This window comes from Hydra vulgaris, chromosome 13 (assembly GCF_038396675.1).
Source record: "Hydra vulgaris chromosome 13, alternate assembly HydraT2T_AEP".
In the NCBI taxonomy this organism is placed as follows: domain Eukaryota; kingdom Metazoa; phylum Cnidaria; class Hydrozoa; order Anthoathecata; family Hydridae; genus Hydra; species Hydra vulgaris.
Window position 1 is genome coordinate 44,004,397 of NC_088932.1, and position 15,001 is coordinate 44,019,397.

Here is a 15,001-nt window from a genome sequence, read left to right on the forward strand (position 1 = left end):
TTTGCTAAATAAACTACATTTTTTCTAATATGGAAGAAAAATTTATTGGGTGCCGTCGTGATTTGGAAACTTTTTCTTACTACCACAGTTAAGATTATTATTTTTTTTTACTTTTTCTTTCTCATAAATGCAGATGGGTTGATGTTTTTGTCATTTTTGTCATCAACACTTATTATTATCATTGATTGAAGGCTTTAAATTTTTTGCTAAATTTTTTAAAGGCTTTTTTTTTGGGAATATTAATCAAGATCCCAAGCGTGGGAAACTTTTTCGTGCTTTTTATTTCAACTCGTTTTTAAGAGTTGGGATCCCGACGCTGCCTAATACTTTAAACTGCGAGTATTTGTTAAAAATGCCCCAATTAATGCCGAACTAAAGGATATTATTCTTCAGGAAAATTGAATGATATAAAAAGTCAATTTACTAGCAATTAATGAGAGCGCCATTAAAAGTACTTGCCTTGGTGAAGAGGAAAATTGAGGCCATTTAAAAGATGTTATCTTTTATGTATAAGCTTAAAAAAGATAAAACGAAAGTAATAGAATTTTAAAATAAAAATAGTTTTTTTTTTACTTTTCAAATGGTTAATTGACTTTCGGTTTATCATGCATCAATTGTGTAAATTTTTTATACAAAGTTCAAGATCTATCATCTTGCAAATAAGAGCTTTATTTCCTTGTAAAAAAACTTTATACTTTTCTTTTCCGGAGCAGTTTTAAACAACTCTGCACATGCGTAAATCTAGTTTTTAAAAACGAATGCAAAGTTAAACCGTTGGAGATTCTTCCAAATGATATTGGCTTAACCCTTTACCACTCACTATGTCTTGGGATTGAGTAAAAAATTAATTTTTGGCACAAACTCATGATTTATGATACTGATTTCAAATCTAAAAAATTTTTACGTTAGCAGTTTTGTAAATACTGATGGTAACCCACCATTACCATCATTATTTACATAACATTCAACACGCTTTTCCGAAAAAACCCTTTAGAGGCATGAAAGTACACACATTCCTGATTCCAAAAATGTAAAAATTGAAATCAACAAATTACGTCGAGAAAAAAAAAATGCGTTTGAAATTTATTATCTATTAGCAGATCTTATTGTGACAATATTTTAGACAGTGAACAATATTTTTGCATTTTTACAGTTATTAAAAAAGTTATTAAAACCAAAAGATAACTTTTAAATTAATTACAGCGCCTAATTAGATTGCAAAGCATTGCATCAAATTGATTGTGACAGAATATAGGCAATAGTTTTACAGTATATTAGGAAATCCAGTTTGCATGTTTTTCTGTTGAAAATTATGTAAAAGAATTCACTTATTATATCTATCTAAAACCATAAGCATATTTGACTCAAATACTAACAGCACAACCCAACAATGTGCTAAAACTAAAATTCTGTAAAGTGCTACTTTAAATTAATGTACTTAAAAGCTTAGTTTGGTGAATTTTAAAACGGCTTTTGGCCAAATTCTGTAAGGTCACAAAAAGACAATAGAAAGGTTGTCTGCTTCAAAAGTGTGATAGACAAGTAACAACATTCATTATTGAAAAACTTCATTCTCTACTTGATAAAGCAATTGGTTTCTCTGATACTCGAGTCCCAAATGGAATATGTAAGAATTGCAGAGTGAAGTACTGATCCGATGCCATCAGCAGTAGCAAAAACTCACATAAGATGCTCAGAATGTCTTGCTCTTGTAGGCAGAGACCTTCCCCATAAGTGCAATAAGCAAGATTTTGAAAAAATATGCAAACCCTTGTGACAAAAGACCAAACATTGGCAGAACAGATTACATCATCAGTGATTTCTTCAAAAGAAGCATCTCCACATGGAACAATCAGAGTTGCACAACATAGTGAAGACCTCTCCCCATCACAAAAAGGTAAATTGTTAATATCATTTTAATTTTATAAGATATAAAATTGACTATAAAAGTAATAGAGCCCCACATCATTTGAAATTTATTGTCAAATTGGTTAAGTGAAATTTAGATCTTGTTAAGCTTTGTTACACTATTCAACTAATTGTTTTATATTTTAGGATCTTCTAGTGCCGAAAAACTTTTTGATAATGCTCCAATCATGGCAGTGAAAGACCTTGTCACTGTTCAGGTGAATACTAATTTGTCAAACTCTGGTGATAAAAAACTTGCAATCAATCAAGTCAGCAGAACAAAAGTTATTGAAAGCAATTTTTATGCAAAGTTTGGTGCATTTGGAAGACATTTATCAGATCATTTCACACAAACTGATATTGATGTGTCAACTGAAAAAGCTTCAAACACCAAAAAGTCAAAAACTATAGTTCATTGCAATGACCTGTCACTCTTCTTCAAGCAAGCAAATGCCCACTGCACTACATGCCAAAAATGCAGAAGACATGTCAGAAACATATGAAAACATCAGACAATTGCTTTCATTGATTCAAATCAACTCTACAAACTTCTTCATTTCTTGTGACTTAAAGGTTGCAAACATTATCTGTGGCCCAAAGCTAATGATTGACCAAGACTCCTAAACATTCAACCACAACCCCATCATGGATGTCAATTTGCTGCCAATGAATGTCACAAGCTTTTGAAGAATGTTTATCTCCTTCAAAAACTAGCAGAAACTGACTGTGCATTCCAAGCCATTGGTGTTATTGATGCCCTTTGAAAATTTGGAGCAGTTGTGACTGCCTGCTTTAGACAAGAGCTTGATCCACACTATGCAGTGAAAATTGATGCAATTCGAACCTCATATCCGACCTTGTCAAATGTTTCAGTGACGCCCAAGGTTTATGTAGTCTTTTTTCACATCAAAGAATTATTGAAATGAAGCACACTGCACTTAGACCTTACAGTGAGCAGCAAACAGAAGCTCTTCACCACTCATTTGCTGAACACTGGAAAAGACACAAAAGAGACGCAAGTAATACTAACTATGGTAGCAAATTAAAGACGTGCATTGTGGACTACAATAGCAAACACATGTAAAACCAAAGAAGACCAGAATTCATTTACTTCAATATGTTTTCAGAATAAGTTATTAGTCAAATCAGAAGATATAGCGTTACTTTTTTATTTTCATAGAGTTTTCAAATTAGATGTGTTGTAAAGATGCAACAAAAAATGTGTGCTGTCATTTCTGTGTCATGTACTGTCATTTCTGTGTCATGTGTCATTCTGTGTCATGTGCTGTCATTTCTGTGTCTTATAGAATAAAATTTTAATCGCAATTTTTTTTTTGGACGTAGTTCCTTAATTTCAGTTTTAACATTTTTAGAATCAGGAATGTATCTACTTTTATGCCTCCAAAGGGTTTTTTTGGGAAAAACGGGTTCAATTTTTTTCAAAATTTTGCAACGGTGAACCATATGTTTACACTGAACATTTACGGAATAAAAGTAAATAATACAAATAAACTTCCTTTAAATAAAACTACAAGTTATGGGAACAAATTAAAAAAAAAAATTTGTTTATAAATATTCTAAATGTCACCTCTTAGTAGCATAACTCCCGATGCCTCCCCCATTCTAACCGTAACAGATTTTATTTTACGATTTTGCATGACACTTTATTTATTTTGAAAATTATAAAAATAATTTTTGGCATTGCTTTAACACAGACATAAGTTGCAGTTTTTGCAATAAACTCTCTCTGTTCTACCTTTACATAAACAATATTTGTTCTTCTTGCTTCGAAGTTCTGGCCAATGACTAGTACTATCAAACCGAGCAACGCCGGCTGGTAAATGCATAGGGCGTTTTCTTTGCTAAATTGGCAATTCAACATCAGATTTCCTTTAAGAAAGTCGACCAACAGATTTTTGTATGATGTTTGTTTTAACAAGGACAGATGCTATAGAAACTGTAAACTGTAATAGACTAAGTTGGCATTTTTTAGGTCTTTTTAATTGATAACAATAGCGTCGATAGGTTAGCCTAGCATTTACTTTTGCTTTATCCACGCATTGAAATAAGGTCTTGAGATACTATCGTTTTGTTTTAATTGATTTCCTGTAGAGTGCTATCAACATATCAAAAAGATTGACTCCACCCATTGATATATTATATTCCTAAACAACAGTTCAGCAAATAATTTCAACAAACTTCTTTTGTATCCCTAATGTAATATGTAAATTCTTATATTATGATCCCATCGCTTTACCTTGTCAACTGATTGTGGTTCACAATAGTTAGTAATCATTTAAACCCACTTACTATCATACCACTTAGTAATTGCTAAGCCACTCTTAGTATCAACTTGAAGACTGTTGCTACCTTTTCCGGTTTTTTAAGATCTCTTTCATTGGCAATGGACAACTTTTTGCTCGATCAGACCGAAGGGTAGCTGCTGCTAAAAATCCCTTTTACTTTAATGAAAGAAACAATGATATTGAAGCAAACCAATTATCAAAATAAAGCCTAAAGTTAGGGTTTCTTGGTAGTGTTTCGACTAATCTACGTACCAGATAAGAACCCGAGCACTTTTGGTTGTCAACGGAGCCAGAATACAAAAAAAAAACATTGATAATGTCTGATGATACAGAACGTACAAAGTTTTTAAATCGCCATTTTACTGGTCTTTTGGGGTTGTACTGGCGAATACCGATGTATATGGTAGTGATGTATTGATAGCACTTTTTTGGCCAATACTGTTGCCGATGGATGGGAAAAGGCTGATATCAATGCCGATACCAATGAATTAACTAATTATTGAAATATTGAATATATAAAACCATACAACTTTAAATCATGTAATCTTGCATGGAATCAGTACCGGTAAACAAAAACTTGGACTCAAATCAGAGCCAAATCATTATTTTAAAAGATATAAGAAAAACTCAGTTAAAAAAGTATACATTTTTTAGTTTTTTTTACTATTAAGAGACAACTTTCAAAAAATAGATTCAATTTTCGAGGAACGCTTTTTATTTCAATTTTTAAGAGAAAATGGTACAATCATAAGTAGTTTACTTAGAATTCTTTATTAATTTAATGGCAATTTAGATATCTAAACAACAACCATATGTTGTTTATAATTAATTAAATAATATTTAGCTGTTTTCAAGGAGGTAGCTGGAGGGAGAATATAGGTTTAGTTGGAGGGAGAACAAAGCCGAAAATGGATTTAAATTGCGTTACTTTGTAGTATAATTATTCCAGAAGCGAGTCGATATGACGCTTCTGCAAAGAAATGGAAAATTTTAAAACGTAATAAGTAAGCTTTGAGAGTTGTAGTCGAAATGGATTAATAAAATAAAAGATCAATCAAGAAGTTAATTAAAACAAAAATCACAATTAAGGTGAAGCAATTGTTTCTTGCCTCACTCAAATATAGGTATAAATATCAAAGTTTTAGTAAATCTTTGCAACCTATTTGAACTTTATTTTTTGCTTGTTTTTTCAGCTATAGGTTAGTTACGCTTTTTTAAAACTGTTATTTCGGCCAGGAACTTATTAAATCCCTCCAAGATTTAATTTTGTGTCGGAGTATTTTTACTGGTTTTTAAAGCAAATTGCTATATTCTAAATGTAGAAATATAAAATTTCTTTTCTAAATCCAGCAAAATTACTACCAATACTTATCTAAACATTTACTAATTAAATTCCTATCTAGTAGTTTATTATTAGTTGTTCAAAATGCACAGCAAAAAAATATCAATAAACAAACTCTAAATAATGTTTACAAATTTTTTAAACTTCCACCTTTTATTTGCAATGCATTAATTGTTTATAACGTTTTGATACAATGTCATTGAATAATTTTTGTTTAAAAAAAATGTGATTAGTTAACTTTAAGTTATGATAATTACGCAGTATTTAATAGAAAATTTTGTTACAACTAAGACTGTTTCTTGAGAAATGATGTATTTTAACTTCGTTTTCCCTCCAGTCTCTAATAACTTCTTGGTTGTTTTTATAATTATTTTATTTTGTGATGTTCGAACCCCACCATGTCCCTAGTAGTACCACACTCGACTTTTTTATTGGCGCAGCGGCCTTGTTTGTAAAGGTTTGTGTTTCGGAGTTATAAAGTTGAGAGAGGGTTGTAACCATATCTAAAGTAGCCTCTTTGATTGCAATGACCTTGGCGAGGTGAATTATATTAAAACAAAAATAGCAAATAAAAATATAGAAATATAGTAGGCTTTACTTGAACACATATAGATAACAATGCTTAATTAGGTTACTTTTTAGTATAACAATAGAACAACACAAAATAAAATTATACTAAAAACAACGCAATAGCAGTAAAAGTATAAGTACATTCATCTGGTAAATTAAAGCTTATAAACATCATCTTAAGAATAAACAATATTGTCTTTAAACAAAGTCAAAATAAAAATTTATCAAAAAGTTCTAAGAAATGCGTAAAGTTTAGTTTATTTAATATTTAATTATTATCGTAATGCAGGATGAAAATATTAAAATGTGCATTTTTTCCATGCTTTATATAAGGTTACTTTCTATATATATATGTTTGTGTGCCACAAAATTTGAAATCAATTTTTGAACGCTTTTTTCTCAACCAATTTTGCTCAAATTTTGCACACTTAATCATTTTTGATGACAATACAAAGAAATGGAAAAATTTGACCAAAAAAAGTTAATTAAGTTAACAAAAATTAAATTTTATTTCCCCATAATTTTTCCTTCTACAAAAGATAACAAAAAAAGAATTTCTAGGCCAAATAGAACTCTGCTTGCATAAAGCATGGATTTGAAAAAAGAATTTTTTTTGATTTACTAGTTCATAATTAAAGTAATAAAACAAAAAAAACAAATGTTGGCTTATTTTACTCGTTAATTATTATGAAAAAATGTAAATATGTTCTACACTAATTGTTCAGAGTAACAATATGGTTATTAGCTACTTAAGACAAATGTATTTCCTTATATATTTAACTGAAACTTTCCCGAATAGTTTATCCTTAAACATGCATATCTTGGGAATAAAAATACAAAAAAAATTAGTTGAGAAACATTTGTAAGATTTGTATGATTATAGCATGTTACAACGAGAGTTACTTTTAACTAATCAAAATTAACTTTTTAGTTTCATTTGTACATAACTTTTAATATGCGGAAATGACAATATGCTCCATTATCTAGTTCCTAAAAGATAAAATTTTAAGGAATGAAACAAAATAGACTGAAAATCGAAATATTTAAGTCCTTATTATTCTTAGAAAGTTAAGGTAACCATATGGTTATCGAAAGCGGTAAAGGGATAAAGGTCTTCTTAGTCTTGGTCATTATTTTATGTTATTGTAAATTTAACTTTCATTTTTTTAGCCTTTCAAATGAGCATAGAGTTCAATACATCTATATAAGTTCTATGCTTATTCAAAAATTATTTAAATATCTTTTTTAGTTTACTCTGCTTTTAAAGTAATAAAAGACACTAAATTTTTTAAAACTTACCAATATATTTTAATTTAACGTTAAGAATAAAGTAAAAATAAGTTCTTATAGTTTGAAATCAAAGATAACAAACTACAAAAAAAGATCTATCCAAAACCTCTGAACTATGTTGCTGTTTAGTTGGAAGTTATTTATGTTTTTATTATTTTAAAATTAATTATGGATTCATCATATTGATTTATGTCATATTTAGCAACAAGATTGTTAGTTTAAAAGTATTTTAGCACATTTTTAAATAATCTGAAAGTAATAATGTGAAAGTTTTGCCTTCACTATTTTACTGGAATAATCATATGCTAATAAAATTGCTCTAAAGAAACTTAAACAAACTATTTATAACAAGAAAGAATACTATTAATATATATAAGTTAAGGGTTTGTTAGTTAAATATTTAACATAAGAAAAAAAAGAGAAATGAAAAAGTAGGGTATTCTCACACGCTGATGTTCATACTTTTTTTGCGAAGCGTTACTGAGTTGCATCTTTTCTTTCTTTCGTTGTTTACTTTTGTTCTAATTGTTTTGTATGAGTATGGTACGAGTTCTTGAAATTTTTTTATGTAATCACGCTCTAAATAAAAACATTTTTATTGCTTGTTTATTGATAAAATTTAGCTTACTCTTAGAAGTACATTAGTTAGAAATTTTATAAAAATACAGCTTTACTCTGCAAATATGCCAATATTTGCAGGATTATTTAAATAGAGTATTGTTTGCAATATTATTTGCAAATTAGAGTATTGTTTGCAAATAAATATTGGCAGGATTGCAATTAATACTCTATTTAAAACTAATACCTTGCCAACCAGCTTTTTTGTCCAAGTATTTTTGAAACCATTTAAAAAATAGGTCTTCATACTTAACATACTTAACTGTCCAACGACAATAGTTTCTGTTTATTGCTTTTTTCTCTAAAATTAAAAGCATTACTGGGGAAAATAATTTTGCATAATTTTTTACAAAGTTCAATTGATATAGTTAAATATATTTTTTTGTTATTATAATAGTCGCTTATACAAATTGTTGAATGCAAAGTAAGACTTTTGACAAATGATTTAGAAAAATCATAAGAAATCAATTTTTTGAAAAAGACTTATTTCCAGTAATTTAATTAGTAATGAAAATGGCATGCATAGCAATTGAAATTATTATATTATTTTATGGGAAAAGTTTGAAATTTATATTATATTTTTTTTTTTTACTTTTTTTTTTTTTTTTACTTTAGAAAAAAAAACATAGTTACCATTCTCTCTGTGAATTTCGTTTTTTGAATCATCTGAATCACTGGCATCTCAAAAAGAATCAAAAAGTGGCGTTTTTAAATCATCCTCTGTAATAATTAACAAAATAAATTTCATTATTCCAAGTCCAAATTAGTTGAAATGTTTATTGCATATATATACACAGTTTAACAAAAATTTTGCAACTGGATAATCATTTAACACAAGCCTGCAAAGAATCGAAAGGGACTGAGTGCTTTTAATCATGACATTCTCAAAATAAAATACCATTATCTAGTAATAATAAAAGTTTTATATTCTCTCTTTATAAAATCTTTGTACCCAAATAATTAAATAGCGTAATTAAAACAGCAAGTAAACTTTTGCTTAAGCAACTTTGTGTAATTCTATTTACAAGATTTTGGTAAGATGGCAAATTTCTGAAGCTTTTTTTACATTCTGATGAGCTACAAGGAATCATGCTGTAGAGTATGGTGTTTAACTTTTTGTTTATTATGAATATCAATGAAGTTCTAATATAGAGTTTCTTTAAAAAATCAAGTTTTAAAAAGTAACATTTTCTAATTTTTCGAATAAAACAATTTGTGATGCTGAAAATTGCCTTTGCTTAATTATTAAACATTTAATTGATTATTGTAAATAATAGCTTTAGGCTTTTTATATAGTGAATAATACAGGCAAGGAAATATTAGAGAGAATTATAATATGCTGACTTGAAAATATATCACTAGTGTTGTATACCTTTTAATTTTATAAATGTCTTCTTGTTCGTGCATATTCGAATTCTTAATGTTTATTGTCAAATTATTTGAATATTCATAATTGATGTGTTTTTGTGATGCTTCTAATATTTTTTAAGGTACATACTTTTTTTTAAATATATATATAAGATTCTGCAAGTGCTTGTGCTTTTCGAATTAATGCCACTTTATGTTATAATCTCTTTTGAAGAATGGTGTATGCATTAATTAATGAATTATGCATACTCCTATGCATAATACTGTGAAATATGTTTTAAAACAGCAATGCTATAGTATATATATATATATATATATATATATATATATATATATATATATATAAACATAAAAAAAACATACTTAATGTCATGTTTCTTAAACAAGATTGGAATTCTTTACAGGAACTGGTAATACCTATTTAAAAGTTTATAAAATATAATTCAAACAATTATTGGCAATTTTCTAAATACAAATGCTGTGATAAAATATTTTTTATTTCCGATGTTTATTTATTTCTTTTGTCTGAGACTAAACGAAGTTTTGTCTGAGTCGTAACAAAGTAGAAGCTCTTAGTTTTCCGTTACATATATGATAAAAAGTAGTAAAATAGTTAATTTGTTTATGTATAGATTTTTGTTTTGTTTTAAGTTAAACTCGTGGGTGTAATTTTAAAAAAATTATTGGTTTGATAAGAATTGCATATTTACCATTATTTTCTGGAGGATGATTGATTAAACTTGTCTTTTGTATTTTTTTCTGTGGTTCATTACTTGTGCTTTGTTCACCTAATGTCATATTGTTTAAACTGTAGTTTTTTTTTTAAATTTTTAAAAAGAAGAAACATTTTAAATTTGTTAAAACTTAGATTAATTTTTACCTTCATCAATGGTTTGCAATCGCTTTCCTGTTTTGATGAGCTGCATGATGGCAGGTGGAGCTTGGTAAATATTTCTATTAATTGATTCACTGTGCCCCATGTGCTCATAAAAAAGGTTGCGTTATCTATCATTGATTGTGGAGCAATAAGAGTACTCAGCCTATGTCTGTTGGTAGTGGCATTTAACCTAGTTTTATTTATTAAAGGTAATTTTTCACATATGCTTGTAAGTGCATCCCAACCAGTGCATTGGCTATCAGAACGTTTTACAGTTGCAAACACATAAGGATTATTGTTTTTAATTCCAACATTATTACGAATTTTAATGCCAGACAAAATTTTCATTGCTGCTATTGTATCAACTGGAAAAAGAATCGGAACAATATAATTATTCCCTTTTCCAGTCTGATAGATTATTTTCATCTGATTCTCTTCAAATTAATCACAAAAAGATTTAATTCTTTGTTAATCAACCCATGCCCCTTCATTTGCTTCCTTCCAATCAGTCAAAAGCAACCTGGTTGGCTCACCACCTCTCCTAGCATTAAATAAATTTAACCTAGTACAAGTACAGTTCCTTAACAAAACAAATGAATGTAGATCCCACATCATGAACTTGTCGTTAACTAGTTTATCTATTGTTTCTATAGTTAAATTTCTTAGAAGGATAATGTCACTTTCAACTGGTAAGTTTGCTGGATTTTTAAGTTTTTTATTTCTTCTATTATTAAGATTATAACTGGCATCACCAAAGAATTTTCTTTTTCCAGAAAATATAGTTTTATAAAATTTGAAATATCTTCTGCAGCACTATCATCATCATTATCTAAAAAGTTTCCTACTAGCTTTTCCGCTGCATTTAAAATAGGATAACACAAAGCTTGTTTTAGTCCAGATTTTTGTTGTTCATTGTTTTCAAATGATGTATAAAGACTAATTGTTTTTGTTAGATTGGTAAAGTTTTTACGGAGAAACATATCAGTTGAATTGTTAAATACTGTTTGAATATCTAATGATTTAAAATGTTTGTAGAGGTGACCCAATCTCCTCATATTAGCCCTAACGGATCTTCTTACTTCTGTTCGTTTATCTTTTTTCCTTTTTATTTTATCATAGAGACGAGAACCAATCATTAAAATTGTTAAATCGCTGTTTATGAGTAGTCCAATATCATCATCTCTTAATTTGCCAATGATAAAAGATTTAAAATCATCACTATAACTTTCCAGTGATGCAGAATCCATGGTGTTTAATGGTATACACAAAGCTGAAGCACAAGAATCTTTTGTGCATCTCATCTCATGTCTTCTAAAAAATGATCTAGCATAAAACCCAAAACATCCAGTGCACATTACTGGATCATTTTCTAATTAAGAGTGTCTTTCTCTTAGGTAAGTTGGATTTTTTTCAGATAATTGTTTTCTATTATATTGTAAAATGCCATTTTTTCTAAGTTGTTGAAATATTCTTTTTTTTCTGTTTTTTTTTTTTTGTGTTGATTTTTTCTAATGTCTTTTCATCTTTATGCTTCTTTAAGATGTGGCGATTTAATTTTGTATATATATATATATATACATATATATATATATATATATATATATATATATATATATATATATATAATATATATATATATATATATATATATATATATATATATATATATATATATATATATATATATATATATATATATATATACAAATATATACATATTTATAGTCGCGATCAAAAGTTTGGAACATTGCATAAAAGAACAAAATTTTTATTAAATTATTTATTTATTTTATCATAACATATTAGTATTCATTACAATTAACAAAAATAATATCTTTGAAACATTAGTAAATGTTTTAAAAAAATGAATACTTGAGGTTAATTCTTGATATGATGTCCGTTAGCATTTAAACAGTTAGCTAAGCGGGTAGGCATAGAGTGAATGAGCTTTCTTAAATAGTCAGGAGTCATAAGTTATGTCCATACCTGCCTATTATTTTCATGTAAATCATCCGAAAATGAGAATCTTTTTTTTTCTGAAATATTTTTGTTTCTAAACTTCGTTTTTAAGATGATTCCAGCAGTTTTCAATGGGATTGAGGTCAGATGAGTTACCAGGCCAGGGACCAATAATCTCAACCCCATTCTCATGTAACCAACTGCTCATAAGCTTGGTCCTGTGACAGGGTGCTCCGTCATGCTGAAACTTGTGATTATTTTTGATGTTCATGAACTATTTAAGTTTTTCTTTAAGTATTTCAAGATAAATATTGCTGTTTAATGTGATGTTAGGAGGAATAAACCATAAACCACCACTTTGATTTACTGTAATGGAACCCCGTATTATGATTTTAGGGCAATGTTTTACTATAGGAAGCAAATACTGGGGGTAGTATTGTTGGCAAGGCCGGCGGCATATTTTGAAACCCTATACAGGCTCAGAATAACCTTAGAATAGCGCACTCTGATTCGTTGGTTTTGAAAGAGAGGCATGCGCGCGTTTGTTTAAAAATATAAAATATATACCATGCTTTCAGAATTTTGTAATAAACAGTGCAGTTAAACAAGTTGTTTACAAGCGTAAAGTTTTTTTATTATTTTTCAAGACATTAAGTCTAGTGAAATCTTGACGAGTGTTGAAGTTATTTTTTGTTAAAATCCAAATGTTGAATTAATTAATCCAAAGAAATCTACAAAAAAAATATTCATATTGAATTTTTATTCTCACCAAGTTTTTGAAGCCTATCTTTTTGATGAAATTAACTTAATCCTATTAAAATAAAAAAAGAGTTTGCTTAAAAAGTTATTCTAATCAATAAACTAATATTTTAAGTGAAGTATGTTTTGATCAATCTATCAGGTATGATTGTTGTATTTGATAATATGATTATAGTTTATTTTATTATTAATGATAATAATAATTAAAAAATTTTTAAATCCTCCTAAATAATTCTAATTTTTTATTTTCGTTTTTCCAAGTTTTTCTTCAAAATCTCCTTAAATCTTTTAATTTTTTAACTCAAAAAAAAAGTGTGGCCACCTTCTTTTTGAAATAATAAATTTCAATTAATAAAGATAATAATGATAATAAATTAAAAATATTCACAATAGTAAAAAAATTAGTTTCTAATAAACAAACATTAATTTCAAAACAACAGTTGGATAGTTATGCACTGACAGAAAAGTTATAGTTTTAATTACATGTAATAATATTAGATTAGTTTAATGTTAAGCATAAAAGTAATTTAAGTATTATATAAATAATATTTTTAAATTTTGATTCTTGCATCTACATTGATTACTTTTTTTTTTTTTTGCCATCAACGTTATTTTACTATTATTATATTTAAAACAGTAATTGTAAACAGTTTACAATTACTGGTGTTATTTATTCATTTTCTTGTTATTATTTGGATTGTTTAATTTTTATTTGTGCATCTTTTTGATCTTTTATGTCTACAGTTTTAATTTCCATTTGAATTCTTGGAAAATTAAAAAAAATATAATAGTAATCATAGCTCCATCTGACAAGACTTCTGATCTCCTTTGCAATAACTCATCAGAATAGCTACATATGCACATATGTAGCTATTCTGACGCATATATTTGGCGCCTATTGGAGTTTATATTAGGCCGTAACAAATGTTGGGGGTCCTTGGCCTATTCAACTGATGAACAGTTTTTTTTTTTTTAACTATACAGCAGTAGTTACTTGCTTGTTCCAAAAAAAGTGAAACCTTAATTAAAAAGATTTACACTGCTTTTAGAAACCTTGATATTATTTTTCTCTTATTTGCTTTAAGGCTGATCTTTTTTTGTTTTTCTTGCACCCAGACAGATGAAAATAGTTTGGCAGATGTTGGTCAATTATGACCAACTTTTCAACTGCAATCTGAGCATTTTAGTGTCAGTTTCAGTTATATAGTTTCTTTTTAGATGCTGTAACTTTATTTGGCACTAAGATTTGCTTTAACTAAGGCATTGACTAAAAAATTGTGCTTGTACCATGTTTCAAAGAATATAAATTATCTAGTATTAAAATTTATTTAACAAACTGGTTACAATCTTAGGCTTTTTTGTACATTCTAAAGATAGCTAGTAACATATGAAGTTTTTTTTACTTTTATCTATTTTAAAAACTAACACCTTTCTGCAATTGTTTGTTTTTTCTCTGAACAAATATTTATCTAATTTTTGTCATTTTTTATTATACGTTTAATATTAATAACTAAAGTATTATTTATTTCATTTGTTATTTTATTTTTCTTAAATTAAATTTTATTATTCTCATTATATTTATTACTATTATTATTATTATTATTATTATTATTATTATTGTTATTATTATTATTATTATTATTAAAGGTATATTTTTTCCAAAATATGCTTTTATTATTTTCATAATTAATATTATTATTATTAATAATATTATTCACATTTTTATATACCCTTTTATAATACTCCTTTTATTGTCCCTCTTTAACTATTATTTTTGAGTTTTGTCATGTGTTTAATTTACTTGCATAGTATTTACTATTTTTAAATATCCTTGATGTAAAAAATTTCACAATTTTAATTTATATAAGTATATTTTAATTTATAAAGTATATGGTATTACATTATATTGACTATATGATTTAAGTATAATTTTTGTTTTCAGATACCGACTGTCAGTTATAACATTTCAATAAAAACAAAAATTATTATTTATATCATGATATA